Source organism: Haemaphysalis longicornis, unplaced genomic scaffold, assembly GCF_048455015.1.
Source record: "Haemaphysalis longicornis isolate Haplotype H1 unplaced genomic scaffold, Haemaphysalis longicornis Haplotype H1 scaffold_3, whole genome shotgun sequence".
NCBI classification, from domain to species: Eukaryota; Metazoa; Arthropoda; class Arachnida; order Ixodida; family Ixodidae; genus Haemaphysalis; species Haemaphysalis longicornis.
The window spans coordinates 80,755,169-80,780,559 of NW_027526335.1; the positions used below are offsets into that span (position 1 = coordinate 80,755,169).

The 25,391-nt window shown below is 47.1% G+C and overlaps 1 protein-coding gene and 1 non-coding gene across 3 annotated transcripts in view; one reads left to right on the top strand and one right to left on the bottom strand.

Moving 5' to 3' along the window:
- Positions 1-25,391, bottom strand: part of LOC144174726 (cell adhesion molecule Dscam1-like) — a 388,470-nt gene that overhangs the window by 279,046 nt on the left and 84,033 nt on the right. The window lies entirely within an intron of this gene.
- Positions 17,741-17,812, top strand: Trnar-ucu (transfer RNA arginine (anticodon UCU)). Its single transcript has one exon. It is a non-coding gene; the product is annotated as a tRNA-Arg (tRNA).

Sequence of the window (25,391 nt, forward strand, 5' to 3'; positions counted from 1 at the left end):
CTAGAAACGTAATGTTAGGCCTAAGCTCGTAGATAGTGCGCGGACACTCCTCGTTCACTGCCCTTCTCATTCGCTCTCAACGAATGTGGCTAACTACATCGCACGCGGTTGAATGTCGCATACATGCGCAACTTCCTCTTTAAGATGAAACGAGCTACGTGGCCACTCTGCCCACACTTTGATGTGCGAGAAACCCTCCAGCACCTGATCTGCGAATGTGCTCGATTCAGTGCTTTGGGACTGCCGCTTTCCGTGGACATTCAGCTAAAGGGCGTTTTAGGACCGTGGGCATATCCCAAGCGTGCTTTACGGGATACAAAAGCTACGGTAGAGTACCTGCAACACAAAGGTTTAGACCAGTCCCTGTGAAAAACTCAACGTTACTGTGAGCATCAAGTTCTTGAACATCATCGCCATATCATCCCGTCATCAACTGGCGTAGCAAGTTAGGCATTTTAGCCCGGCTAAGATCACCTGACTTAATTAAAAATCCCTCCCTCTCTCCCTCCCTCTCTCCCTCCCTCTCTCTCTCGCGCGCGCGCGCTTTCTCCCTCTCCTCCTTCCTCTCTCCTGTCTCTCTCCTCTCCTCCTTCATCTCTCCTGTCTCTATCGCTCCTGTCTCTATCTCTCTTTATCCCTCTCTCCCCTCTCTCTCTCTCTCTCTCTCTCTCTCTCTCTCTCTCTCTCTCTCTCTCTCTCTCTCTCTCTCTCTCTCTTTCTCTCTCTCTCATGCGCGCGCTTTCTCTCTCTTTCTTTCTTTCTCTCTTTCTTTTTTTCTCTCTCTCTCTCCTCTCTCTCTCTCTCTCTCTCTCTCTCTCTCTCTCTCTCTCTCTTTCTTTCTCTATCACATACACACACACTTACCATTTTTCTTGTTTCATTGACTTATTTAAAGGCGAGTAAAACCAAGTAAACTAACGCATTTCACGCAAAACGCTCAAACACAATACTCTGTGTTTTCCTAACCGTTGGTAACATCCTATTTGCTGCTCTCTTGCGAACTTTACGCATCCTGAAAGTTGCCTTTCATGGGGTCGCAAGCCAAGACACTGTTCTTCTTTTTAATTATTGTTGTCTTCGAAATGAATGGAGCGATAGTTGTGTGGAGAAAACTGGAAAGGCTCGACATTTCGGCACGTGAGACGTACAACCCAGAGCCCTCAACAGCTCCTTACCTTAAACGCTTTCAGAAAAACCATAAAACAAGTGCGGAGGCTATCTTGAAAAAGGCGCTCTATTGAGGCCTAAGCTCTACTACTACACATTAAAGGACATTTACAAAAAATATTTCATGTCAAAAGATGTAAGACAAAAATTCCCCGCATTTCCCCGAGGGGAAGAATGTGAAAGTGCGAATGCACGAGTTGAATTTGCGCGGTTCGGTAATGCTCGCGAAAGAGAGATCACACACACACACACACAACTACAAAGAAAGAAAGATGCATTTATTCACAGACACCTATTTGTGTTGTCGTTGTACTTGATTGCTAGAGCGGATCTCAGCTTTGAAATTTCGTGTCAGTACTCCTTTAAGCGGGTGCATTAGCCCTTCTCACGCCCGATTCCTGGCCAATCCCCCACGTGGGTATGTGCCATGTCAGCGGCCAGGCAGCGCGCGCCCATCTCCCCTCGTTGCCAAGGAAGACGAGGAGATTCCTGGCCAATCCCCCACGTGGGCATGTTCCATGTCAGCGGCCAGGCAGCGCGCGCCCATCTCCCCCCGTTGCCAAGGAAGACGAGGAGCGCGCGCACCCGCAGCTGTTGCTATGCGGACGGCGGCGGAATGCGGACGGCGGCGGACGCTTCAGGCTCGCTTAAGAAGTGCATTCGCACTTAAAACGTACGACCAAGCCTTCGAATCAAGGTAGTGATAGAAAGCTGCTACACGCGTTTTCAGAACCACGTATTTTACTACATAACATCAGCGTACGAGGAAGTATTATGTGTTACTTTAAAGCGAAAATATGAAAAAAAAAATGAAGTAATAAGTTGAACAATGTAGCATAATTGATAACCCCATTCTTGCGCGAGGCGCGAGCAGAATAAGAAATGTGAACTGCGAAAATCGTCGCTTCAACTCAGACTGCGAGGTTAAATATTTTCTTATTTTAGCAACTGATACACGAAGCGTAGACGCTGCACTCCCCGCTAAAGGTTTCATTTAGGTTTTCGCACTCCAGGCGCAAGACATCAAGTTTTAATACGCATATCAATAATTCATCTTCAACAACGAGAGAAAGCTCCAATAATAGGGTCTCCTATGGCCAAAAAAACACTGACAGGCTGAAACAAAGTTTCAGTTTCAAAAAAAAAAATTACAGCATCGACGAAAGCAATAAAGCCACTCAAAATTTCAGAGACGGAAAAAAACAAAACAAGCAGAGCAAGCAGGAACAAGCGAAGATGAACTAAAGTCGGGACGTGATGCGAGGCCCGCCTCTATCCCCCGCAAAAGGTGACGTGTTCAAAATGTTAAAGCAGCGAATAATCTCTTCATGGCCCATCGAACGCTCGACGCAGGCGCAAGAGAAAGAGCGCGTTCGGCAGTGGATAGTCGGGTGGATATAACAGAAAGCGGGGCCCGGAGGAGACAGAGTAATAACAATAAAAAAAAGTCCACGACAGGACTCCACCCGGCAACCCAGTCGGTCCGCGCTCACTGTGTAGTCTCGTGGAGCCGCGGGAGGGTGCTCTACGGGTCACCCCGAATGGGTGGGCAACGTTTTTAGTGGAGTAGCGTTCCTGTTTCGCTGTTTTCGTTATCATTTTCACTTACACTTTCAATCGATCGTCCTCCGGAGCTCTTGTTTCGGAGAATTTTATTCCCTCCGTTCGCTGCACCGGTTTCGCTATTTTTGTCGCCCTTATTATCACTTTCGAATGCTCTTCTTGCGTGATTCCACCCGCGACTTTCCGTCCCAGCGGAAGAGGGAACCGCTGGCCCATGAGGTCCGCGATAAGCAAGGTTGATAATGACCGGCCCCGATGCTCTCTTGCCGGACAACGGTTCAAAGGCGCTGGCCTTTTCAGTGATGTGCACCATGTGTGTGTGCAGCTCTTTAAGCAAAGCCGCGAATAGGCGTCGGCGCTCGCGTGCGGTATCGTATGTACGGGCGTGGGTGTGGCGGTGCTGGAAGAAAAAGGTGCGAATAAAGGGTTGGCTAAAGTCTGTCGTAGAACAAAAGAAAGACCAGGCAAGAGGTGGTGGCGCGCGCGGTGTTATATATTTCTAGAACGTGCGTCCAGAGTGGGCGGTGTGGAGCCGGTGCGCAATTGCCTCTGACCATACTCGGTTTTGTGAACACGCCCTGTGAGAGGGAAGTGCCGACAAATCTAAAGACAGCTTCGTAAAACCAGCGCTTTAACGATTTTAAAGTTCAGCTTCATGTAGTGCACGGGGTCAAAACTATTTGCTCAAGGCATGCAAAAATTTGAACTCAACAAACTACGCAAAAAAAAAGAAAAACATTCGGGCGAGCTCCCGCTTATCAATCTCATATCTAAAATAAACTTTGTTTGGTCCTAAGCGTCAGCTTTCAGTGCCCCGGTTGCCGCAGCCATGTAGAAAGGCGTTCGCAATTATCAGGCCGATGTCTATCCGAATGCGGTACGGCCCAGCGAACTCGTGTACGTAAAGGAGCAGATATCCACCGAGGGGACTCTTGAAGACTCCATTTAACCGTTGATCGCATGAATTGTCGAAATAAGGGGAAAAAAATGGCTGCGTATCTGCTCCTTTCGTTGCAAATGTCGTCAAAAGACGTTAGTCCTTGTATACATTTTCCAAGGAAATGCCCCCCTTTGCTTTCCCGCTTACCTCTCATGCTGTTCCTGTACCGTCGAGCTCATCCCAAGGTAAACACACTAAAGGTTTGCTCAAGGCGATTTGAATTTACCGCGTTCCACTGCTACAGGCCGTGTTCCTCGATGCCAGCGCTGCAGTACGGCGGAGACGCGCGTGAATCGAGACGGCCGACTTCAAGATTTATAGAAACGCATGGCCGTGCTCCACGTGCGTTCCAAGCAGAACGTGGAACCAAGCTAGTGGAACCTTTCGTTGCTGTTGCCGCGTGATTTTTCGTATGCCGCCAGGAGGTGGCGCGAGCAACAGCAGGCGGTACGCGTTGTTCTGCAGTAGATGTAGAATATCATTTGCTATCGAAAAACCAAGCATCTATGAATTTTTTAATAAAGGAATACTGTAAATATCCCTTGTGTACTAATTTCCTGTCTTATATTTGCGTAATGTCTTGTTCTTGTTCAACAAAGTTGACAAGTATGAACATATAAACCGGTCTTAGACATTTACATTTGGCTGTGAGTATATAAGACTATTGCGCAATATCAATTTTACTTTAGCCGGGTGGCTGAATCGAGTCACAGACAGACAGACGGGCCGACAGACAGACAGACAGACCAAAATCTCTGGGTTTAAGTAGCCCAAGAAAGACTATCGTCTTTAAAAAATACGCAATAATAGCTTCACCCAAACATGCAATATCAAGCACCCATGAGTAACCGTCCTTCAGGCATAGCCAAATGTTTAGCCATACTCACCGAAGCAGCCAAACCTTCATCAAACTGGCAATGAGACAATATTTTAAGCAAATAATTACAGTAAATTAAAGTTTAAGTAAATCAATAAATCAATACCTTTTTCACTACCCCCCCCCCCCTCAAAGACGAGAATAGCCGGCCGCTACCCAATTGTGTTTTCCACGCGCCCTCACCGAGCATATATTCTTGAAGCACCTGAGTACATCTCAAGGGATCTTCGGTCCTCTCGTCAATACCAAGGCGTATTCGACACTGTGCAAATGGATTCAAGGAACTGTTGCCGCATCACTCTCACAGAAACAATCCGGGGCACAATAACCTACGACGTTTGCTTGGGTTCGAGTGGATATTAGCCAATTGTGAGCAGGAGATCTCAAAGACAGGCAAAAAGACAGAAAATATGAAAGTTCGCGACTACCACTCACAATATAACTTGGTCATATCCACCAGCAAAGACAAAAAGGCCAGGACCCACTAGGAAGGAGCGATGACCTCATCAAAAAAGGAATATAGTTAGACTGCAAGTTAAAGCCCAATATAAGGTAGAGAAAAAAGTATCGGGAAAAATAGTAAGCCCGATAGAGTACACTCAAAACCAGAAGAGATCTACGAATCCATCGCTTTTGTAGATCGTTGAGAAGCGGTAGGAGCAAGGCCATTGACTTGTGCTTGCGTAAGAAAACGAACAAAAAACGAACGAGCGGGAGACAAAGGCAGCAATGGGACCATGCGCAGGAGGCGATCCCTGTTTGAAGACCATCGCTAAGCTCGCGCACTGAGAGGAAAACGAAGGATGGGAAAAGGGGAGCTCGAAGCGGAGGTTGACAGAGGATCGTCGCTAAGGCATTCCAGATGGCGAGCACTAGCCATCGGACGGAGTATCGGAGTGGCCCGTCCCGCTTTGATTAGCGCGCCGAATGGACCAGATAAAAAGGAAACTCCGCCGAGGGAGAGGCAGGAACGATTGGGGGCACTCCCGAAGAAACCGGTGCGACGATTGCCTGCGCACGCACGTACAGACTCCCATCACTGCACCCATGTGGCGAGGCGCTGTGGAGGACAGGGATGGCGCCCATAAAAGTAAAGCGGCCCGGTTCAGCCACCCTCTCTGCAGCCGTGTGCTGCTGAGTACCTGGCCTATGGCTCCGCAGTGCGGAAAGACCAGTGGCGTATTAGGACGAGTGGGTCAGGGGAGACATTGCGCTTCCAGGAGCCGCCGTGTTTTTCCCCATTCATGTAATGCCTTCCTAAAGGGCATCCTTTTTCGCAACTTAGGTTCGCTTTTTCTCAGGGCTTTCTTGTCTAACAGGCAAAGCACGCTTCACAGGTATGAACGGGGTGGAAAGAAGGTTTTTGTGTTTTTGTGAGATTTAGAAACACAAAATTGGTGAAATTTGTTTTTTGAAATATGAAGTGATGGCAATGGATGCGTCCGAATGAAAAACACCAAGATTTTATAGCCGGCACTGCATTGCACATCGCATTTGTCATTAGCAATAACCGACTGTTTTTTCTGCTAATATGCGGCGTCTGAGGACCAGCTGCCCATTAACCAGCAATGGATGAATCTGCCTGCCAGTAATTACCATAGTACTTCTAACTAGAATAGAACAAATAAAAATGGCCGCCACCCCACCCTGCTGAGGTGGATGTCCAGCGAAGCTTTTGTAAACCCCTACAAATGCTGATGAGTCATAGTATTAAATGTTTCTCGTCGTCCCGGCGGGCTTGTCGCTTGCGCTCGGCGTCTTGGGCAAGCACTGCTCTATTTAGTGACACTAGTCCTGCATAGCCTTCAACCATAATCTGCAAACATAATCATTACCAGAAACACATGTTATTGAGGGGGGGGGGGGGGGGTCCCATTCTACACAGGAGCCTTACATCCATAAAGCGGTTTCGATGCTTGCTTTGTGTTTTTTAAACGAATACTGAGCTCTACGCTGTATGCCTGATTAACCTGACACATGCGCTAGGCGTCTTAGGCGACAACTGCTGGGTCCTTCCTGGTTTTTTTTTACGACACAAAATTTTCCGACAAACTACAGGCTAGCAGCTTCGCTGTAAAAGTGAAAGAAACGCTCAGCTTTCACAACTAGAACTCAAGCCATTTAGCTTCCAAGGTAGAGGTGCAACATAATTAAAATGCGCAGTCGCGCTACAAAATAAAAAATAAAACATGGAGTTGCCGCCTATAGTTGATGCCGTTTTTTTAATTAGAACAAACAAGATTTACGCCCACAGCCAGCAATTTTTTTTAAGCGGCGTTCAAAGGTCAGTGATAACCACCCCGAGGTATTACGACACACAGTGACAACTGTGGATCGTAGCACCTCAGAGTGATTCAACCGATTCGATTGCCATTGTTATGGAAGAACTATAATAAAGAAAAAGCTTTAATGACCCATTGAGCTAAACAGCCAGCGTCGGCGTTGTCCACTGTCTGTGCTGGCGCCTCAACGCCCATTGTCTGCGAAGAGTTTGATAGCGGTGACCTTAGCGTGAAACAAAAGAACATGCGCGCTGCCGTCGCTTGGCTAACGCCTGGGCACGCGCAGGGAGGGGTGCGGGTGCAGCTGCCGCTGTTTCGTGTCCACCGGCAACAACACACTCTTGTTGATAATTTTTAAGACGAACTTGTGAAGGAAGATGACTCGATGTTGCCTAATGCCGAAATCCTTGTTCGGGCCCCTGCAGCACCGGAACGGAGCGTTGAGAAGACGCTCCCGTTTGGCAGTGGCGCAATATAGTCTTATTGGGATGGTGGGGTACGATAGTAAGGGTGAAAGGCGGCTGTGCTGGCAAAGAATAGTCAGCACAGTAGTTTAACGTGGAATCGAGTGCGTCGTCAGTGCCGGTTTTAAGAAGCGTCTCCATGTTTGTGCCAAGAAGCAGACCTAAGACAACCTTCACTTTCGGGTTAGGGCTCCAATAGGAAGGTTTTTTTTTCCTCTAGTGAAACATAAGTGCGGCAGATGGTACCGTGCGCCAAATGTAAATAAAGATATTATCCCTTCCTAAAAATAGCTTAGAGAAGCGTGAAAGCTTTCTAACATCAAACCTGCGTCAAAAGTGCGTCCAACTTTCGCTCGTACCAGCGATCGTCAAACCTCCGAAGGTCCAAATCGCAAACGATGAGCGAGCCCATGCGACGATTTTTCGTGCACAAAGTGAACGCATCATCCAAGAAAGATCTAAATATTTACCGATACCTGGTTTGTGATATAGAGGTGTACTATTGTACTACTTCATCGTGATCGACGCGTGTATCGTCTTATCTAAAACCGTTCCTTTTTTTGCGATTATCAAGTAACTGTTTTGACACAATAGAAGGCCGGTTTCACAGTGTTTTTAGGTCGGCTAACCGGTCTATGGGGAAAGTCATTAGTTTTTTTTTTATTTTATTTTTTTTTTACCAAACGCCATCGGTCCCAGTAAGAAAGCTTTTGGTTTAAAACGCTTTTGCTTTAAAAAATCCTCTGAGAGGCGGAACGGTTCAGCTTTTTTTGAGCCGTATGAGCGGCGATGTGGAGCAACATATGAACAAATTGCTCCCTTGCTTGGGGAGCCAAATAGAAACTGACTGCTCCCCGAAAGCATGCGCATTATATTGATCTAGCTCAGAGATAAAATCACGCTTGAGGAAACAAGTGTTTGAAAAGTTAGCATAAAACTTCTTAAGATCTGTGGGGCCTTTTTTCTGTTTGTTGTTGGGTTTTGATAGCAGGACTACTATTCCTATCAACTTGCTCTACTTACCGGGCCTAACGGGAATCGCATAAGAAGCAGAGAAAACAGAATCAGCCTTGCCTCGCGTATACTAATATCTCTCCCCGTTTTGAGCTGCTCTTGTCCAAGCATCGCTTATTTTCGGTTAACACTATGAGTATTCGTCGCAGCGCAAATTAGGGTGAGTTTTGCTTCCTCACACATTTTTCATCACTTTTCGTTGTTTTGTAGATTGTCTGCTGTCGGTGTTTCGCCCTCTCTTCTTTTCTTTCTTTCTTTCTCTCAATTACGTTCTCGTGCCTGGCGCTTCCACCGGGGCCCAACCCTGGGAAAACGGGACGGAGGCGTTGTGCTTAACGTGCTCAGATAACAACACCCCAGAGCGGCCAGCTTGCTATTGTGTGGTCAGACCCAATTACGAAGATTCCCTTTTGCCATCTCCGGACGGTGGCTCCTCCTTTTGCATTCCTTTCCTTACTGCCTCCCTTTGCACTGCCGCCTCAGGATTGTTTTTCTTTCTTCGCTCCTTTTGTTTATGGAGATCCATGGAGGGCCGCCGTGACGAGGGGGGAAGGGGGGTGGGGGGGGAACCTGGAGGAGACAAAACGCCCCGAGCGCATTACCGTCGCCCCGACTTGGCGGGGAAAAGCAAACGGATGCAAGCGCGGAAACCCGACGACGTAGCGGCGCCGCACCGTCATCGCAACCGTCATCAGGAAGGACAAGTTGCTGCAGACCCGTGTACTTCCGTTCTATTTTGTTTTCCTCGTTTTCCTCCTCCCCTCTCACTAGCTCCTCGTCTTATTCTCGATCTCGTAGCGGCTCCCGAGCCTTGCTAGAAACACACCGGCAAAGTGAGCTAAACAGCTGTCCAATGAAACGGACGCGAGATCAGACAAGCCACTAGCACAGCGCCAGAGGCGGGTTTTCGCGCGGGATCCCAGGACAACACGGCAGGACGCGCGGGAAACGCTCCTCGCTTCTTTTTGGCGCGCTTTTCTCTCTTTCTCTCTCTCTCTCCTGCGTACATATACCTTTTTCTCCTCCCAAACCTCGATTTCGGCGCGCTGCCTGCAGGCTATACAGTGTTTGCGTTAGCGGGATAACAAGATAACGGGCGGTGTTTGTCCGCGTACTTATTTCGCTCCGATGGGCGAGCGGCCGAAGGGAAGGCTGAGATGATCTGAATTCTTTTGTCCATCGCCGCCGCCGACGGGAGGTTAGGCCGGCCGGGCCGCTACCGGCATCCGGTTGCTCGCTGTAGCCCGCGCGTTGCTCTACGCCTGTTCGCTTTCCTTTGGCGGCAGCGGAGCTGGGGGCGGTTGTTTGTCTTGGCGTGCTGTCTCGCGCCGTCGATGCTGCGTGCGTGTGTGCGAGTGTTTCGGTTGGTGATACAGAACCACGGCGTGGTGTCGCGGAAAAGAGCGGGGCCGACCGGGTTGGCTGGTCGGTCAAGAAAATTGGATGTTTCCTCCTATGATGGGCCCCGGAGACGAAGACGGAAGGGTGTATGGATGTCAGGAGGCGTTCGGTATGAGAGGCAGTGTAGTGGGGGCGAAAAAATAGAGAGATCAGAGGGAAAATGAAAAGCAAAGGGCACGCACGTGGCTACACGGTGAGTGTACGTCTCGGAACGGCTCGGATTTTGCCGTGAAACCACGACCCTTAGACCGGAGTGAGGCCGGCTTTCCTCGAGATGGAGTGGCAGTGGTGGCGGATGGAAGGCTTATTTCGCTGAAGGGGTGGCGTGAAAAGGTGGCTCGCCAAAGGATTATGAGGGCGGTGATTGAGTCGCGAAATGAATGTGATATAATGACGTTGAGGGAAAATTGGTTTGGCTGCCCGGTAATACGGGGTCTTAAAGCGTACGGTGCGCCTCCCGATTTTTTTTCAACATCGGCTTTTTACTTCATTTTTTTTTAACGCGTGATGGCTTCGTCGAGTGCACTTATTTCCGTCATGCTGCGTCGTACAACAAGCTCTCGTGGGTGCTGTTACTCGTCAATATTTGTACCATTATCTCTCCCGTTATGTGGTCAAAGCTCATTTTACCCTCTTGCTCAAAGAGCAGAGCTCTGCTTGTGGGGAAAAAAAGCGCTGCAGCGAAACGACGATATGGGTGGGGAAACTCTGGTCAGTCATCAACAAGGAGGCTTTTTTTACACCTTGCGGCTCTAACGTGGAAAATTAGCCGCATGTGCAGCCACAGACGACTGACATGTGGCAGTGTAATTTTTATAAACCACCAGTAATAAAACCATTTCAGACACATCTGTACATACTTCAGCATTTCGAGATAGTAATGCATACAGCTGCCCTTTTTTACATTTAAAGACATAGAGAAGCAAAAAAGGTGGGAATCACTTATGAGAGCAAGCATTAAATTCGGTGTCGCCAAGAAAATCATCGTTTAGTATGCTGTTACAGGGTCACAGGGCGTCGTTCCCCAGAGTTATGCCACTCTGCGCTCTACATTCGTTTACGCTAGAACTGGTGGTCTTCTAAGCGACGTAGTTTTATTTTATGCATCATGAAGCTCGTTCAATTGTCCTTGCCAAAACAGATGGCGCGAGTCAATCTGTCATTTTTCTCTTATTAAGGCAACCTGTGCTTTCGCTCATTGAAACTCAATTTTCTCCAACATACCGCATGGGCTTTTATTCCTTACTCAAGTGCTGACTTGCCTTTGATATCCCATTTTGAATACGAAGCGGAAGCAACGATACTGGAGGATTAGTTATACGATTCTCTTCTAAAGCCGAGAAATCGCAACCAGGCACAAATGGAGTCAAAAATCCTTTGTCGGCCGTGTATCAATAACGCTATAAGTAAACTTCATTTTTCCGAATGCCGCTTTGCACGTTCGTAATGATCGGCATGTAAGTTGCATGTTTCTGTTGATTTCGTCGCCCTGAAGCTGCAAACAGTTTGACGTATCTATCACCAAAATCAGCATTTACATCCATTAAGACTCATGTTATCGCATATATATATATATATATATATATATATATATATATATATATATATATATATATATATATATATATATATATAGGAAATGAGGGGCTCGTTGAAAATAACACAGAAATAAGGGTTGGCAGTCGAGAAAACCTCTGAAAGCAAAGGGGAGGATGTGGTAGATCATTGAAACAGATTAAGAATTTGGAAAGAAAGAAAGAAAGTGAAGAAAAAATGCCCGCCAGGTGGGATCCGAACCCACGACCTCCAGAATACCGGTCTGGTGCGATAACCACTACGCTACCGGCGGGGCGATTTTCCCATTCACTTTCTGGGGTATTTATGTTAGGTATGTTTGTTTCCTGTGCTTGGGGGTGGTAGCCAGCGCCATTCGGACTAATCGGGGTGAAGGGGACCTTCTTTTTAACCCCCGGGTCGTGACTCGAGTGTCTACGACATGTCCAGAGTGGTCGACCAGCTTTGAACCCTCTTAAGCTCCCTTTGGCAACAAGACTGCCAGAACAGAGGCCCTCGCTATGCATGTAGCGAATCAGAATAGGAAATGAGGGGCTCGTTGAAAATAACACAGAAATAAGGGTTGGCAGTCGAGAAAACCTCTGAAAACAAAGGGGAGGATGTGGTAGATCATTGAAACAGATTAAGAATTTGGAAAGAAAGAAAGAAAGTGAAGAAAAAATGCCCGCCAGGTGGGATCCGAACCCACGACCTCCAGAATACCGGTCTGGTGCGATAACCACTACGCTACCGGCGGGGCGATTTTCCCATTCACTTTCTGGGGTATTTATGTTAGGTATGTTTGTTTCCTGTGCTTGGGGGTGGTAGCCAGCGTCATTCGGACTAATCGGGGTGAAGGGGACCTTCTTTTTAACCCCCGGGTCGTGACTCCAGTGTCTACGACATGTCCAGAGTGGTCGACCAGCTTTGAACCCTCTTATGCTCCCTTTGGCAACCACTTATGGTCACTAGATCCAACGGGTCATTAGATCCAACGAGTCAGGAGATTCACTAGGTCACGTGATGCCCGGGTCAGAAGATCCAACGAGTCAAGAGATCCAACCGAGTCACTAGATCCAACGCGTCAATAGATCCAACGAGTCAAGAGATCCATCCGAGTCCCTAGATCCAACGCGTCACTAGATCCAACGAGCCATTACATCCAACGGGAGGAACCGCGTGCTTGTATTTCTTGGGATTGGGTGGTCGTTGGGTTCGTCGGTTGGTTTTTGTTTACTAGCATACACGAATAACCGGTTGATGAACTACTTGCACTCTCTTAATGCCTCAGTGTGAAAGAAAGAATGAATTGACTGCAAGATTTTTTCACCATTGAAGTGGTACTGATTTTGTACAGGCCACAACTAGGTCTCAACCGTGAATTAGATATGCATACATTTTGCAACGAAAAAAAATAAACAAAGGGCATAACTAAGTCGCCATAAATTCGCAATTTCAGTAATTCGTTTCAGTCATTAGCGCTGCTGTTCAAAAAAAATTTACAAGAAAGGTAGTTAAATAAAAGAGGATTGAGGAACGATTCTTAATAAATAACTACAATTTCAATCGTTAAAAAAATATGCGGATTCATAATTATGCGTAAATATTACAATAAGAGAACAGACGCCGTTTCCAGAAAAATAGATCCTTGAGATACTGCCCAAAGACAAATCAATACAACGCGGTTGAGGAACCCTCTTTAATACAAAATTACAGGAGAAATCGTTTCGAAGAAATTGAGTGCACTTATGATTATGCCGGGATAAATAAAATATTAATAACATAAAAAAAATCTGTAACTGATTGCAATTGTTCACTAAGTTGTCTTTTTTTTCCTATCATCAATTCCTGAATCACCTGTTTGTACCGAAATCGACGTGCACTGGAACGTGCGGATGCTTAAATGTGCGTGTCGTATGTTCATGCACGGAAAAGGCCTTGTAAAAATACCCCCAAAACAAATGTGTTATTCTATTTTTTTTATAACCGAAATTTCGGATTCTGAATCCCGATGGGCGTTCGCCCTAAGGGTCAGCCACCTGTCCCTCCCTGAATTTCTCTCGGCACATGGGAACGGGGAAGGGGCGTGCATGGCGCCGGCTGCCGCGGGAGCTCGCCTAGAACTCTTGCACTTGGATCGGGCCACCGCTACCATTCGTGTCGCTTAAATTAATACGCGCTGCAGCGTCCGCTAGCCAAAACAACCCATTCAGGAGCTCAAGGCACAGTTTTCCAAGAACGCGCCGAAGCGGACGACGTGGACGACCGAGGGATAAGAAACACGAGGGTGAAGGTGAAAAATCCTTCCCCGCGAGTGGACGAATATTTCGGTATTCCGGTATTTTTGTGTACGGTGCTCTTCACTATCGGATTCGCCAAGCAGGGATTTGTTCCCAGATCGTCAATACGAATGCTTTCCCCTGTTTTACTAGTTTGCACAAATGTAAATATCCGTGCATAAATTTCGTTGTCATACTGCAAACTTCGTCTTCATGGCCCTCATTTTACTGTGGCAACGAGAAGTCCCCCGAAGAGCGCAAAGCCACCCCAACCTACAGTTGGCGTGCAAGACGGAATATCGACGAACAATCACTCTGTTATTATTGATTCCTCCCCAGCTGTCCTGCTGAGAAATATAACTGGACGGGGACCTATAGTTAGTTCATAAGAAAATCATATATTTCGCACAGACCAAGGAGTGGACTTGGATAGGAAAATCCAAATAGTTTGCGTGTCATTAAATATCAAAAGTTACTAGTCATACACTTCAAAGTGATATTTAACAGGCCACGAAGCCTGGGAGAACAAAGTTATAAACTTGAAACTGCGGACAAAGGAAGCTTTTGCCCCATCATTGGCTGTGCGAAAAGTCATTGCACTGCGCTCAATAACTTTATAGTAATTCCCATCTGTAAGAATTGCAGTAAGCTGGAAAGCTGCACCTGGTCTTCTTTTATTCAACTATTTGTTATACCCCTGTTTTTGCGAGCAGGTGGCAATGAAGTTATTTTTTACAGTGCAGCTGTAAGTCTAGCGACTTGCAGCTGCACTGTATTAGACCACATGGAAATCTTCAACATGCGCCGAAATCTCGAACGCACCGGCTTTCTGGCTTTTCGCTTCCATCGGAAAAGCGGCAGCCGCGGCCGGGAATCGATCCCCCGTCCTTGGGCTCAGCAGCACAACGCCATAGCCACTGAGCCACCACGGCGGGATTCTGTTTGTTTGACAGTTGGGTTTGTTCGAAGCTTTTTACGGTCCTCATGGAGTTCGTATTAATAGGAGTCAATTGCGAAATTGCAATTCAAAGCGATTTTGTAACTCAATTCGTCGGATCATTTTCACTGATATCTAACAGCTTCACTGTCTAACAGCTGAACATGACTGATGGTCAGTTTTTATACGAAGCTTTCGTATTTTGCTATTAACTGTGCGGATCGCTGCGAAGTTGTTCGTTTTGGCTTTCTGCGTTTTTAAAGCGAAGCTTCCGAAAGATTCAAATATTCCAGCAAATATTCAACAAATGAACAGGAGTTTTTGGCAATGCCGCATAACCATCCCCTGGCCTAAAATAACGCAGGATTGCGAGCAAGAACATTTGTAATAAATAAATAGGTTCGAATCAAAAGGTCTGAGGGCCGCGTGCGGCCCGCGGGCAGCGCGTTTGAAACCCCTGCTTAAAGAAATAGATCAGGAGCCTGGCGGGCCGGGAACGGCTAGCGGGGCTGCGGCCGCGGTTGGGGTCAAGAAGACGACGTAGGCCACGTCTGAAGTCTGCATGCAGTTTTTACTGCAGGATCAATACATGTTTTTTTTCTTCTTCCAAATCAGAGATGCAAAAAAAAGAATAAAACGTGGTCGAGGAACGATTCTCAACAAATATTTACACGAAAAATCTGTTCAAGCAAGTCGAGTGCATTTAAATGAGGCTTTGTCTATATCCGACGGTATTATAAGCCCTCCACTAAAGCGACGCCCACCGGCGTTGTTTTGGTGAAAAATATCCCGCCTAGAATATAGTACACGGCACCGCAGTCTGGCACAGCTTCGCCTTCCACTAAAGTAACGTAACATAAACGAATCGAACTCGACCTAACCAACAGAAAAAAAAGTTAGGACACCAAAAAGTAACCTAAGCTGAGAAAATTATAATTATATCTGAAAAGGCAAAAAGAATTAGAGTACCGACAACGACTCCTGCGTTATAGTGTTAAATGGACGTTTCCAGCACCGGTCCTCCTAGCGGCTGCCACGGCGAACTAAAATTAGCAGTAAGGCACCCACCCCCCCCCCCCAAGTCAGGCTTTCGGAGAACCTGTGCACAAAATATCCCCGTCTCGCATTCCCCGCGCACCCCCGGTCACGTGTACCTTTCACATGAATGTCACAGTAGCAGGCGCACTTTCCCGTGACTAATCTGCAGTGGTCGCCGTGCCCCTTTTTCTTTCCCCCTTTCTTTTGAAAGTGTTGTGTGCACTCGCGAACTCACCACCAGCAGTGGAAAAAGAATAAATAAAGACGTGCAGTGCTAGAAAGAATACCCGCTACCCAAGCAGTAAGCTGAGGGGCGCCCTTTTGTTCATATTTTAAAGCGGGAAGGGTAGGCGGTGGAGGCAAAAAGGTTCCTGCCCCAACTACCCCCTCTCCCTCCCGCCCCTCCGAGTCATAAGATCCAAAGGGTCGGTACATCCATCCGAGTCATTAGATCCAACGCGTCACTAGATCCAACGGGTCAGTAGATCCAACCGAGTCACTAGATCCAACGCGTCACTAGATCCAACGAGTCAGTAGATCCACGAATGGATGTAACGACTCGTTGGATCTACTGACGCGTTGGATCTAGTGACTCGGAATCTTTGGCAACAAGACTGCCAGAACAGAGGCCCTCGCTATGCATGTAGCGAATCAGAATAGGAAATGAGGGGCTCGTTGAAAATAACACAGAAATAAGGGTTGGCAGTCGAGAAAACCTCTGAAAGCAAAGGGGAGGATGTGGTAGATCATTGAAACCGATTAAGAATTTGGAAAGAAAGAAAGAAAGTGAAGAAAAAATGCCCGCCAGGTGGGATCCGAACCCACGACCTCCAGAATACCGGTCTGGTGCGATAACCACTACGCTACCGGCGGGGCGATTTTCCCATTCACTTTCTGGGGTATTTATGTTAGGTACGTTTGTTTCCTGTGCTTGGGGGTGGTAGCCAGCGCCATTCGGACTAATCGGGGTGAAGGGGACCTTCTTTTTAACCCCCGGGTCGTGACTCGAGTGTCTACGACATGTCCAGAGTGGTCGACCAGCTTTGAACCCTCTTAAGCTCCCTTTGGCAACAAGACTGCCAGAACAGAGGCCCTCGCTATGCATGTAGCGAATCAGAATAGGAAATGAGGGGCTCGTTGAAAATAACACAGAAATAAGGGTTGGCAGTCGAGAAAACCTCTGAAAGCAAAGGGGAGGATGTGGTAGATCATTGAAACAGATTAAGAATTTGGAAAGAAAGAAAGAAAGTGAAGAAAAAATGCCCGCCAGGTGGGATCCGAACCCACGACCTCCAGAATACCGGTCTGGTGCGATAACCACTACGCTACCGGCGGGGCGATTTTCCCATTCACTTTCTGGGGTATTTATGTTAGGTATGTTTGTTTCCTGTGCTTGGGGGTGGTAGCCAGCGCCATTCGGACTAATCGGGGTGAAGGGGACCTTCTTTTTAACCCCCGGGTCGTGACTCGAGTGTCTACGACATGTCCAGAGTGGTCGACCAGCTTTGAACCCTCTTAAGCTCCCTTTGGCAACAAGACTGCCAGAACAGAGCCGAATGGCGCTGGCCGAATGGCGCTGGCTACCACCCCCAAGCACAGGAAACAAACATACCTAACATAAATACCCCAGAAAGTGAATGGGAAAATCGCCCCGCCGGTAGCGTAGTGGTTATCGCACCAGACCGGTATTCTGGAGGTCGTGGGTTCGGATCCCACCTGGCGGGCATTTTTTCTTCACTTTCTTTCTTTCTTTCCAAATTCTTAATCTGTTTCAATGATCTACCACATCCTCCCCTTTGCTTTCAGAGGTTTTCTCGACTGCCAACCCTTATTTCTTTATATATATATATATATATATATATATATATATATATATATATATATATATATATATATATATATATATATATATATATAGTTTGGAAATGAGGGGCTCGTTAGGAAATAAAGAAATGCCGGCAGTCTACAACGCCAAAGATGGCATAGGGGAATGGTTAGACTATTTTTTACCGTTAGTGACGTTACATTATTTTTTATTATTAATTATGTGAGAAAGAAATAAAGAAAAACACGCGCCCAGAGTGGGGACCGAACCCACGCCTTTCGATTAGATCTCGAATGCTTTACCAATTCGGCTATCTGGGCTATCTGGGACCACCCTCAAGCGCGTCAGATACAGTTGTAGTAAATATAAATACCCCAGAAAGTGACGGAGAACACAGTCGCCCAGATAGCCGAGTTGGTAAGGCATTCGAGATCTAATCGAAAGGCGTGGGTTCGGTCCCCACTCTGGGCGCGTGTTTTTCTTTCTTTCTTTATCACGTAATTAATAAAATAATAATAATAATAATAATGTAACGTCACGAACGGTAACAAATAGTCCAACTATTCCCCTATGCCTTCTTTGGCGTTGTAGACTGCCGGCATTTCTTTCTGTATATATATATATATATATATATATATATATATATATATATATATATATATATATATATCAAGCAAGATGTTCGACAGCCGACGTGTGTGCGCGCGTGTTGCTTTGTGGCAAGACAAGAGGGAAAAGACTCGGCCGATAATTCCCTTTCGACTTGAAAGCACCTCAATCAAAACTGGTATCTCTGAGCTCTGCGCTGTTTGAAGGCAGTGGAAAGGGTACACCGGGGAACCGTTTTCAATCATGCACGTCAGGGAACCACTGGCGAACTAAAGCAATATGGGAAAATGGAGCACGGTATGGAGAACATTGATGCGGGACACATTACCGATTCTTCGCCGCTTCTTTAAACGCTGGGCCAGTTCAGTGCACGTTTTCCGCTGATTTCCTTTCAACATAACTGATAGGCGTGCAACGTACGGCACCCCCTACCCCTTGCACAAATCACTGCAGCAGGATTGCATGGTTTCGCTCAAGAAAGAAAGAAAGAAAGAGAAAAAGAAAGAAAGAAGAAGAAGATAAAGAAAGGAAGAAAAAATAAGGAAAGAAAGAAAGAAAGAAATATACGGGAAAATGCAGGACTAATCGGCGTTTTTACTGAAAGTGTTTACTAAACTATGCATTACCATCCATAACTGTGTCCCTCTGAGAAAAGCTATTTTTGCAAGATTACGGCGTCTGTCATTATCTTGCAGAATGTCTCTGCCATGCGCATGGAAGTGTTTATGACGCAAATAAGCTCGATCAACAATACGGTAATCGTCTGTCCGCATCACCTGTTGTCGCTCGGCTTAGGCGCGTTCGGTCCGCCAATAATTAATTGGTGGTATTCTGTGCACTAATTTCGTTCTGCTTCTGCATGCGACCGACGCTCTTTCGCCCTCACGAGACATTTCTTGCCCCAGAAGAAGCCGCAACTACTATGGCTACACATCGGACATCTTAAATTCGCCAGTGAAATATTTTCCCCACTAGGCCTAGTGATGGGACGGTTTTACTGCCAGCAAAGCCTTTGCGACAATAACTATATGCGGGTAAGTTCTTCCATTTCAGGCCACGTACCTTCTGGTGCATCTTTCTTGAGAATGCAAGGCCACTGAATAAAACATACCGGCCCTGAGAAATAGAATCACCCGACACTCTCATCCTTGAGAACATGTACTTCTTACTCCATTTTTTTTTTGGCAGCTCGTAACTGTGGGCACCCACTGCTCAACTAAATTTGTCTTAAAAGCATAGTTCTAAATCTTACTTATGTTCTTCTCTTCGCTTTTGCGTTGCGTTTGACACAAGAAGAACGGCTTAACAAAAAAAAAAAAAACTTACTTTGAAGCAGCCGAATGATGTCGCATTACTTACTTTTTTTTCAGTTCATTTTATTTTTTACCTTTTCTCCCGTCTTAAAACGCGAACCCATAGCCGTAGTACTGGCCACAGAGCCCCTACCGCTTCAGCGCAATATATCTTCCAGCCAAAACCATCCCTCATCCCGCATGCTTTCTTCAAGAACAAAGAAAGCAAAAGACGAAAAGCAAGGGAGGAAACTTTGCCCATTCTTCGTTTTCTACCAAGTTATAACGCACTCGCCCTTCTCTTGCGCACATCCGTCTCGCTCTTGAGTCTCTTTTCTTTCCGCAGCAGGCCGCAAGAAGCAGCGGCGGCAGCAGCTTTACAGCGGTATAAAGCGAGCTCAGCGGTGGCGGGCCGTTGTAGCGCGTAATACTTAAGCCTCTGAACGGCTCTCCGCGCATCCTTCCAGCCCGCGCGTGGTTGTACAGACACGTACTTTCTCCCGCTTTTGATCACCTAGCTCGTTACGGACGCCAAATGGTCGCCTCGAAACGGCCCGTTGCCATGGAAACGCGTTCGCGAAAGATGCAACACCTGCGCAGGTCCTTGCTACCTTTCCTGAGCGTCGCTTTCAACTAAAGCGGGCTTACAACCTCGCAAACTTGTTCACTCTTTCTGCGGCCTTGCTTTGTTTTTTTTCCCCACTTTGCGGAAAGCGCGCTTAGTGCAGGTGTCTCTCCCCTTCCCACGCACGCTGGGCTTACCTTATGGCCTGCGCGTAGCACCAGTTTCGACGAGGCAGATTGCCTCGGCCGCCGGCATGCGTCTCGAAGTAGGCGGGGAAAAGTTTTCGAACTTGCAACGCTGTGCGAAAATTTTTGTCTATTTGGTGTTCGGGCTTTATTATTACTTCACTTTACGGTAGTTTCAGGCATCATTCGATCTATTTGTACGTTGGGAATTTCTTGTGCTTGTTACCATGGCAGCTCTCTACACCGGTTTCTTCTATAAAAGTAATATAATGGTTTGTCATATCCATCCTTTCACAAGTGAACGACCTGAAGTCAGGCAAGCTTTGCTGACATTTGTTTGAGTAGGTATCTCGCTTCTTTTGCTGGCCGCCTATCCCTGCAAAAAAAAAAAAAAGGAAACATCTCCGGGCGGCCTGTTACCGTTTAGAATTGTTTTCGAGTACATATTTCAAATCCATCATTCTTTTTGCTTTCTTACGTGCGGTTCTGACGACGATCTTACGCAGGTCGACCATAGGAAGACATGCTCTCCAAACATATACCCATTGTACGCCTAGTCTTTTCAAATTTCTACACACGGCAGTTATCGAATGAATCCTGTAATAGTCTTAACACGATCGTGTAATGTGAAGAAGGTATGATGTCTTCTTCTTTGGCTCAATCTTGTAGTGGGTAGCCAGAACAACTGGTAGAGACACAACGTCGACAAATAAACAACAAATCAAGGACCCATAACTGGATGGCCATTGAAACTGTGAGGTTCCCAGCTGCTACTTTATACCATATCCCTCTCCCGTTCCGTCTTTCTGCTATACCTGTTGAGTCTGAGTGAAAGGGTACACGTCACCCCAGGCATTCTTTGGGGCATTGCCGTTAGCGGACGCCGCACTTGTTTCTCAGCGTTCCTGCTCACTGGGCTGTCCGTAAGTAATGCACAAAACGTCACTGCTACCATGCTGCTCATGGGCTAGTGTACAGATGGTGTTCGCATAAACGTTCAGGGGCCGATTTCTTCTCTTGGCAACACTAGAAACCACCATGACAACGCCTACCATGTCTGCACATGCGTTCGATTCTCGCAGAAAAAAACAACAGGCCCCGGCGCCCGTCCTCTGCGCTGTTACCTCCGGATTCTTTGCTGTCGCGTCAAAAGACGTGAATAATTATAGTGGCATTGCATGACTATGCTCGCCTCGCTTTCGAGTCATCCGCATCACCACCGAAGAAGGGCGCCGCGGTCGCGAAACAAAGCGCGCACGACGCACGAAATGCCTACGAGAGAGAGAGATAGAGAGAATAGTCTTTAATGATGCTGGTGCGGTAAGCCGGGACAAGGAAGGTAGCATGCTACACCAGATACGCTGCAGCGCAGTTGCCTGTGAGTGGGAACATAGATACAGGTGCGCCCGTACCTTGCCCTCGGCAGATTCGCTCAGTACAAAAACCAACTAATGCATCCGATCTGTGGCCTATACATCAGCCGATACCAAAACACGGCAGCTGACAATTAGCTGATCTGTGCCGACGACTTCAGTTGTGTCTTCCGACAGGTAGGCAGTAGGACGCGGCACAAAACTGTGGTTAACGTCGAGGTAATGCTTTCGAGCTCTGTGGGATGCTATCATGCGTACGCCGCCATGCCGGAAGCCGTGCGTCCCGTTGCTAAGGCGACACACATGGTTGCCATCATGCACGCCACACCAGTGAATACAACCTATAGCTTCAAGTAGTTCCACCTGTCCGCCATAGTGCTTCGTTCACTGAGGCCCCAGGGAAAAGAGCGACACATATTTGCGGAGAACGACGCGTTGCTACATTCGTTTCTTTCAATCGCCATAACTAGTTCTGCAGCTTGCATTCGTTTTCTTGACTGCTGCCAGAACAGTTTCCGAAGAGGGAAAACGCGCGCGGTGACGTGCCGTGCTCCGAGAATATGTTTCGCCCTTTAACCTCGATAGTTACGGGCTGCGGTTTATTCTTTTTTTGTTTTTTTTTTTCTTTAAGAGGTTTCGTTAAGATAAGAAGCGGCCTCGGGTTGATGGGCATCAAAACGTATGTGCAACGCATTATTTTACGGAACGAGCCCAAGGGTGAGCATCTATATCGTTAGAAGTACTTCACCCGTCTATCCTCTGAAAATACTGCGAGGTGACAAAGGTGACACCCCGCAAAAAAGCCCGAGGAATGAATGCCCCGTCAGCGCGAACATGTTCGCGCAAGCGCTAACGTGCATTCCGTACTGTCGTCCTTTGTGCATCCTGTACAGGTACCACGCTCTCCTTAGCCCATTCTCTTGGCACATTTAGCAGCAGCCGTTCCTAGCATGGTCCCAGATCCGGCCGTTTTAGGCAGTTCCAGAGTTGTCCCAGTGCCGAGAACAGGGGTGCAGCGGCGCAGTCAATAACGGTAGCAGACGATGCGCTTCGAATTCACCCGCCTGTAGCGTCACGCACCGGTTACTGTACGTGTTGCTTAGCAACCCTCTTAGCATTCCCACGTGTCCTTGACTGACAGGCTTCACACACCGACAGAGCGACTTTTCCCAGCGACGCTCTTTGATGGTCGCGCAGCAGTGTCTAGCTCTGTGAACTTGGTTGACAGGCTGCACACATTGCAGACGCGACTTTACGAACTCGGGAACATAGAGCTCTCGCGGTAAAAATCTAGTTTAAGATGCACTTCCCGGATACCAAACTATCCGTTCTCTCCCAAAATGCATCCGAGAAAAGAGCCCTCGGCGCCATTACCGGGAGGTATAAGCGCGGAATTTCAAGCTTTTCGGTGAGCAACGCAAGTGGTTGTTTTCGGATACCGACCACCTACGACGGCCTATATGCATCGTAGCTTGGAATTATGCCGATCATCGTAAGACTACCCTCATCGCAAGGCTCTCCAGAAACTTGATCGAGCCCCATTTTTGCAGAAACTTAGACAAAAAAAGCAAAATCAGAACATTAAACGTCAATGCACGGAAAGCAGAGAAGAAAAAAAAAGCAATACTAAGGGTGCTTCTGACTGCTATCGATGTGCTCTCGAGTTTAATAGGATGGCAAAGAACACGCCGGTAGAGTTTCAAGAAAGACGTCGGCTCCGCTTACAAAAGAACGATAGTGAGGGAGAAAACGAAGCAAAACATTACACCGCGCTTCCCAGGCATCATCAAAGGAAATCCGTCCGAGACAAATCATAATGACCAAGGCCATTAGACTACCGGTGCCGAGGCCGCATCAAATTTTCCGCTTCCGTTGGCCGAGTCCTTATTTTTTTTTATTGTCAGGAGAAAGAAATGATAGCTGTAATATTAGAAGCTGAAAAAAAAAACCACAAGAAAATTTTCGTACCATAATTGTTTGTCATGGGCTTATGTTAAACCACTTGCCTATTACCCTGTGGTCGGCAATAGCGGGAAAAACACAAAATAAGTTGGAAACGGGCCAAGTATGAACGTTGCGCGGGGGACGGGAAAAACGACAAAAAGAGGGAGTGAAATGACCGATGCCTAATTTCCTGAATTCCACAAAAGGCAGAAACAAAAAATCGGAACACGAAATGGGCTGCATGTAAGTGGTCGTCTCACGTTTCCTTGCGCTGCGGGTTTAATTCCCTTACGCCCACGCGTGCGCCTAGCCGAATTGATTGTTCACGTCTTGGGTGACTTTGTCCGCAAAGTTTCCATGTCTGCGCGTGTTTGTGCGCTCAAAGTATTTTTATAAGGGGAAAAATAAGAACGTTAAGAAGCGTGCAAGGAGCGTCTGCAGCTCATCCTGGGCAAGCTGGATTCGCCTTAAGCTCATATCTTGCGGTAAATTGCTTTGCAAAAGAAGGGGGTGTTTCGTAAAAAATGCGAAAGATTGGTTTCCTTTTCCTGACGCTTTAAACGAGGAAAGCTTAAGTTACGGCAATCAGATTTTTTTTTCTTTCCGCAAAAGTATTGCGGCGCGTCATGTTTACCAATTGGTTTTTGGGCATTCAGGTAATCAAAGACGAGTAAATTCCCAGTGTAGAACGACGCAAATTTTCCTCGTCTTCCAGCCAGGACTTTTCTGTGCGTGCGTTCGTGCTTGCTCAAGTCCGCGCGTGTGGTTTGCGCGCGTGTGTGCGTGCATGGGTTGGTAGCAGGCTGCGTGAATGAGTCCGTGAGTGCGTGGGCGTGCCAGAGAGTTCATTCGTGCGTGGGCAGGTGTGTGCGCGCGTGCGTGAGTTTTCAACGTCCCCTCTGTTCAGAAGTTTTTATATTTGACTATCGCAGCTTCCGCGTGGCGTCCGCACATCCGCCGTAGAGAACGTGCGCTTTTGGCCATCATTTGTTCGTGCTTCATGCCCACGGGCCCACGCAGCCTATGGACATCACACTGTCATCCGTATTGTTTGCCACCCATCAATATGTTGATCTATAACGTGGGACTTCTTTGAACCAAGGCATCGGAAAATTTTATGGGCGTCCCAATTTTGTCCGGACTAAAAACAAAACTCAGGGCTAAGTGCAATGTTGAAGGAGAAGGAGGAGGAAGAACATTTATTTTTTATGGAAAAAGGGAGCGGGAGGGGAGAGTAGGTGGTGGCCTCAGTCCAGGCCGCCTTGAGGCCCACCAGCAGCCCGCGCCCGTGAGATCAGGTACTCCTGATTCTCGAGCTGAAAGCTGGTCAGCCTATGTTCCCACTGCTCCAATGTAGGTGATGTATATACTTTGGTTGGGACGTTTGACGCACTCCCATTCGAGGTGATAGGTGGTGTTTGGTGAATCTTTATGAATATAGAACCTGAATATAGGTGATCAGGGTAATCATATTGCTCCAAACCCTAGCTCCTGCCAACTGCATAAATAATCTCCAATTACTTAAAATTATTTAAAGTGTACCAGCTTTTGTTTTCCGTATTCCGATGTCTTTTAACAGCAGCTTCGTAAAACATCTAAAAGTAGGTGCTTACCCCTTACTGACTGCGTACTACTTTCTGGAGTTTGTTCGTTTCTGGCACGGTCAACACCTATTCCTTCTCCCGTAGTATCCCATGGGGTCATCTCGCGACGTCCGAAACAGGATGTTGTGTCAAAAACAGATCCCTGTTGTGACAGCGTCAATGCTTACACATTTGTCGCCGGCGTTATACGAGTGACATGGATTAACCTCAGAACTGAAATGATTTTTTCACAGACGTAAACCGCTGGGGGGTCCTAAAGAACCGCCACACTGGAGGCGCGATGTTTCAGCGGTGAGTTTTCAAGCACGTCCGCCTCGTACGTAGCTTAACTCAAAGACAAATTACAACGTTGTTACATTTGAAGGAAATAGCCTTTGGTAACTCACCCAGGCCAGTAAAGACGCTGTTTTAACCCAAAACAGTTACGGAAAAAAATTACGCATTAAATTCAATTAGCAGATTTTTATTTCGAATATAA